This window comes from Hyposmocoma kahamanoa, unplaced genomic scaffold (assembly GCF_003589595.1).
Source record: "Hyposmocoma kahamanoa isolate Upper Pololo Valley unplaced genomic scaffold, ASM358959v1 63, whole genome shotgun sequence".
Taxonomy (NCBI): Eukaryota; Metazoa; Arthropoda; class Insecta; order Lepidoptera; family Cosmopterigidae; genus Hyposmocoma; species Hyposmocoma kahamanoa.
Genome location: NW_020653851.1, coordinates 15,505,320 through 15,511,630, shown reverse-complemented (window position 1 = coordinate 15,511,630; position 6,311 = coordinate 15,505,320).

Genomic DNA, 6,311 nt, shown 5'->3' with positions numbered 1-6,311 from the left:
TAGCAATAGCAATAGCAATAGCAATAGCAATAGCAATAGCAATAGCAGCAGCAGCAGCAGCAATAGCAGCAATAGCAGCAGCAGCAGCAGCAGCAGCAGCAGCAGCAGCAGCAGCAGCAGCAGGGAGAGTACACTGGCTCCTGTCACACAGGCTATACCTAGCTCAGGAGTCAGGGACTTAATTATTAATATCTTGTAAACTATTTTGTGAAGTAAACATTATTATTATTGTTTGCGACCAGCTGTGACGCAGACTCCTTCGTTTTTATACTTCTTTTTTTTTAATTTACATTCGATTTATAACATACTTTTCGATTATTTTGTTTAGTCAAATTTTGGCAGTTGCTTCCTCTGCGCTGCCTTGTTCGGTGTCATATTCAATTTTTCAAATTAAACGTGTTTTAATCTGCATATAAGGTGTTTCCATCATAGTGGATCATTTATACAGTCCACTCGCCAATATTTTGGTCCTCTCGCCGAAGTAATAAACCAAATTCAAAACTTTTTTCATGATCTCGCGCTATGGTGTAAACACGCAGTAAAAGTAAGTCGGTAGCGAACCTGGCAGCCAAAGAAGTCGAGCGGACGCAGCGCGACTGCCGCGAGCGTTCACCGCGCAGCGTCCGGCCGGCATCAGTCGCAACTCCGAGGAATGTTTTCACATTGCCATCTAGATCAGGTATACGTTCTTTGGGCGATGCCCTTTCTGGTGAGGCACACCCGTGTCCCGCTTAGGGTGGGTGCTTCACGGCGCATATTCGGCATCATCTAAGAAAGTCGAATTTGTCAACAACGTTTGTGATGACTTAGATGCTCTGATAACACGTCAGTACGACATCGATTCCTTAGCAATAACAAAAAGTGCACCGCGTCCCAACGACGATGAGAAGAGCGCGATAGATTATCGAAACCTCTATACGGCGATTAGAAGATGGTCGTTTTCAAGTGGGTTTGCCGTGGAAGAAAGATTTACCGCAAATAATACCCGATAGCTTTTCACAGGCGCTGTCACGCTTCAAAACTCTTGAGAGACAAATGTCTAAGGACGCGTCGTTCACTACTGCTTATCAACGTTTCATAGACGACATAATAAGCAAAAGTTATGCCGAAGAGTGCAACAGTGAGACGTACTATACACGCCTTCCTTCAAATGTCTTCTGCGTTGACCCTAGTAGTGCTATCCGTCGGTACCTGCCCACCTTTGGCGTTTTTCATCCACAGAAAAAGAAGCTTAGGGTGGTGCACGACGCAGCCGCGACGACAAAGTGTGTAAGTTTAAACAGCTTCCTTTTACAAGGCCCAGACTTCCTTTGCTCTCTACTGGACATTCTATTTCGTTTAGAGAAGGCGCTGTAGCCTTTAATGCCGACATAAAGGAGATGTGAAAATTATCAAGTGAAAATTAAGGAAAAAGACAGAGATGCAAAACGTTTCCTCTGGCGTAACAAAGACGACGCTCTCGTAGAGGACCGTATGTCTTCTTTGATTTTTCATGCAGTATCTAGCCCATTTATTGCACTTCATGTAAAGAATAAAAACACGAAAACTTTCGATTCCAGTTTTCCCGCCGCTTACCAGGCGATACTTGAAGATCATTATATGGATGACTACTTGGGTAGTCACCCCAACGCCGCTGACGCTGCACAAGTGGCCGCTAATATTGTTACAGTACACAAAGCGTGTTGTTTCGAAATGCGAGCATGGACATCAAACGACCCGGCGACACTGTCACTCATCCCGAAAGAACTCCGAGGCGACGCCAGCACGGACATTTATCGGCCACTCTACAGCGAAGTCGGCGTTCTAGGTGTCAAATGGAACCCGTGACACGACGCCTTGCCAAGATTGGTTTAATCAGTTGCGGGGCACAGTCAGTATCAAAATACCGCGTTGGTACTAAGTCTAAGTCAAATCAAGTAGATGTTCAGCTGCATGCAGTAGACGACGGTGGCGAGCAGGCCTATGCTTGCGTCGCATATTGGCGTTCCAGTTATGACGACAGTAAAGCACGAGTCGCACCGCTAAAACCACTCTCTATTCCCCGCTTAGAGCTGCAAGTAGCACTTATCGCTTCTAGGTTCGCTCAAACAATTTTACACGCTCATCCTATGAAGCCCTCCTCACCCACTTTCTGAACAGACTCAACCACCATCCTCAAGTGGATCCGGAGCGACGCTCGAACTTTCAAACCTTTTGTTGCCCATATGTTAGGAGAGATATTGGAAACCACTAATCCGTCCAGTTGGAGGTGGATTCCAACCTCTCTCAACGATGCCGATGACGCCACGAAACCCAAAAAAATTCATTTGACTCCATTTCACAGATGGTTCCTTAGCCCATCGTTTCTTACTAGTCCTTCAGACACTTGGCCAAATGAGCTTGCAGAGTTTTTAGACGTGGACCAAACCTCTTTAGACTCCGAACTGAGGTCGGATTCTGTGGGGATGCTCGTTGACGTCCCATTAATTGACCCAACTGTACTTAACTCTTCGTGTTATAGTTCGTTATAATAGTGGCTGCGATTACTACGCGCCACCGCCCGATTTAAAAACGAGCTCAAATGGACGTTTTCCCGACAAATTAAAAGCCCTAGAAGCTACGCAGCCCGTGCACAAAAACAGTCACTATCGCTGCACTCGCACCCGTGCTTAACGAAAATGGTTTACTTAGTTTGAATATGCGTATCAGTTTCGCTCCAGGAGTGAGCGAAGACATGAACATCACATCGTAAGACTTCTAATTCTCGACCGCCACATACAAGAGTCGCATTCTTTCAACGAGCTGGTTTTGAATGAACTAAGGCAGAGATTTTAGATACTTAGAGCAAGGAGCACTATCCGAAGCGTAGCAAAAGCGTGTTTGCAGTGTCGTAAGTGGAAAGGCCAAGTGATTAAGCCACAGATCGGCGACTTACCTACCGGGCGACTTGAGCATCACAAAAGGCCATTTACTCACGTCTGGGTAGATTACTTTGGCCCACTGACTATAAGAGTATGTCGACATCAAGAGAAGCGCTACGTTGCTCTTTACACTAAGTAAGTCTAAGGCGCTTCATTGTCCGCCGCGGGCCCTAATCTACCATATTTTCGGACAATGGAACTAACTTCGTCGGTGCTTCTCGTGAACTAAGTTCCTTGCATGATGAGTCAGTGGAGGAATACGCCACAAACCATTGTATTGAATGGCGCTTTATCCCACCTGCCTTCCCGTTCATGGGAGGGGCCTGGGAAAGATTAGTGCGAACAGTGAAAATAGCCCTAAAATCCTCCCTCAATGATAAATCCATTAAAGAAGTTGAACTGTCGACGCTCTTACTGAAGGCAATAGTCAACTCCAGGCCGCTCACGTACATTTCTTCTTCACCGTATGTGCCAAACTTTGATACCCTTTCATTTCATACTGGGGACCGGTCGTCCTATGGACCTGCTCGCTTACGGAAGCGGATCTGTTGCGGAGATGTGACTAGCGAAGGGTACTACGTCTTGTTGATCATTTTTGGGAACGCTGGCTGCGTGAATACCTGCCAACTCTTAGACCAAGAGGACCGGCCAACGACGCACCAACATTAGGCGAGGGTGATGTGGTGCTCATCGCTATGCCACTCTCCCTCACGGTCTTTGGCCCCTAGGGATAGTCATACGGACCTACCGAGGCCCGGACGGAGTGGTCCACGTAGTGGACGTTCGCACTAGAGGCGGAACGCTGCGCCGACCAGTCCGTAAGTTGATTTTAGTGGAGGCTCTTAGTGTTCCACTGGGGATCCGATATGATGGCGACCAGCTGTGACGCAGCCTCCTTCGTTTTTGTACTTCTTTTTTTAATTTACATTCGATTTATAACATACTTTTCGACTGTTTTTGTTTAGCAAAATCTTGGCAGTTGTGTCCGCTGCGTTGCCTTGTTCGGTTTCATATTAAATTTTTTTTCCATCATAGTGCATACATTTACACAGTCCACTCGCCAATAATTATTATTATCATTGCACGCCACTGTACCCCACAATCTCGCGATTACGCGAACTCGCGCGAGAATTCATGTTTCCGTCGCAAAGTATAATAATACTCTATAATATAGACAACAATACAGTTCAATGTTACATCAACAAATATTTCAATTCTCGCCTCGCCCATCCTCGTCAACCTAGATCATTTCCACCGAAGATGCGCTAGGAGAGAATTGTAATATTACCATACAAATTTCAGTCCTCGTCTCGACGGTGGAAAACCACCTTTAGGGATACCGTTTCCCTAGGACGCGTTCAAGAAAAAATAAGAAACCTGTTTCAACAAAATATGTGCACATTCCCTGTAGCCACCAAGACATCTGTACCGTACAATAATATATAAATAAATACAATAATAACCCATTATTATGATATTTAAGTCAATCATAGCAAAAGCATCAAGTGTCCAGCACAGTTCTGCTATCGACAAGTGCCATAGTTTTTAATCTCTTACCCTATTATGTATTCCGTACACGCCTATTCCTTGTAGCATGTAGACGGCGAGCCCACCATCCTACCACTCGACCCGCTTAAGCTGAAAGCAAAGCAAAAGTTTCTACGCAAAACTAACTTTTGTATTTTTATTGCTTCTAAAGAACGCGCTATGCAAATATTAAAGTTTCGTTGCAAATTACAAAACTGAAATTCTGCTTTTGAATTATTTAGCACTGTTTTGACTGTGCGAACCTTTTATTAATTAAGTTCCTTTATAAACATATTTACACACTATAATTGTACCTCCCTGTATTATTATAAGTACAATATATAGAAGGTGCTCACGCAGTGAAGTGTTTCACATCATAAAATTAGTATTTTTTTACTATATTGAATTCTTTGAACAACACGGACTTTAACATGTGAAAAGAAAGATTTGACAAACTAAATGCAACTCATTGCAACTGGTGTTAATTTGTAATATGAGCTCTTGACGGCACGTATTATGCGTTGTTCATGGCACCAATTATATGAATTGCATTTAGTTTGTCAAATCTTTCTTTTTGACCAACTTCAAAAAGGAGGCGGTTCTCAATTCGACTGTGTGTTTTTTTTGTATGTATGTTACACGATAACTCCGCCATTTGTGAACAAATTTTGATAATTCTTTTTTGTTGGAAAGAGGGTACCTCCATAGTGGTCCCATGTAATTTTGAAGAAAATCATCCACCTCTAAGGGTGGCTGTTCACGCATGAAGATTCATTTTTATAAAGAGCGCCTCAACTTTATTATAAGGAGCAATTATTTTAATGGTTGATTTTGCTATTCTCCAATTCAAGACGTTTTTCTCTCTCAATATACTTTGAGTAGTGAGAACCGATTTTGATTATCTCGTGTGTCAAGTCCCGTTTATTGGCGAACTAGGGGATGAATCCGGGTTTGCGCACTTTCCGGTAAACGATTTCAATAAAATTTGGCAAATAGATGTAATCCACGTACTTTTGAGGTCGGTTTTTTAGTACTCTGTACTGAGATTATTGTGTATTATGTCACGCGATTACCTACGTTTGTGAATCGACTTCGATGATTCTTTTTTTGTTGGGAAGGAGGTACCTCAGCAGTGGTTCTATTCCAATTTGAAGAAAATATAATAAGGATGGCAAATTAATAGTTGAATTCAGTTCATTTCGTGGATTTCACCTACATTTCGTTAGTCGACTTCAATGAAACTTGGCAAATAGACGTAATTCCACAAACTTTTGATATTAAATGCCGTGACATCAATGAATGTCAATGGTCAATGGTGACATTCAAAAATTGTTGTAAAGAAAAAGAACAACGAAATTAAAAATTAATAAGCTATATATCGAGTTCTTAGTAAATTGACGGTATAGCGATGGGCTCCCGGGTATCTCCCGTTGTTGCCGATATTTTCATGGAAGACTTCGAGGAGCGAGTTTTACCCATGGCCCCAGCTAGGCCGAAGATTTTCAAACGGTACGTTGATGATACTTTCACAATATTACCTAAAGATAGCATACCTTCTTTCTTGGACCATCTTAATTCTTTTAGTACTAAGATCCAATTTACTATGGAACAAGAGAATTGTGGTACTTTAGCTTTCTTAGATGTTTTAATTAAAAGAAATCCTAATAACACCTTAGGCCATACTGTATTTCGAAAGAAAACCCATACAGATAGGTACCTCAATGGTAATTCCCATCACCATCCTAGCCAGTTAGCTACCGTGGGCAAATCTTTGTTTCAGAGAGCATATGGTGTCTGCGACAGTAATCACCTGGCGGGGGAACTTCAGCATATAAAGCAAGTCCTACATGCGAATAAGTTGAGGATTCCACGCCAATGCCGCAG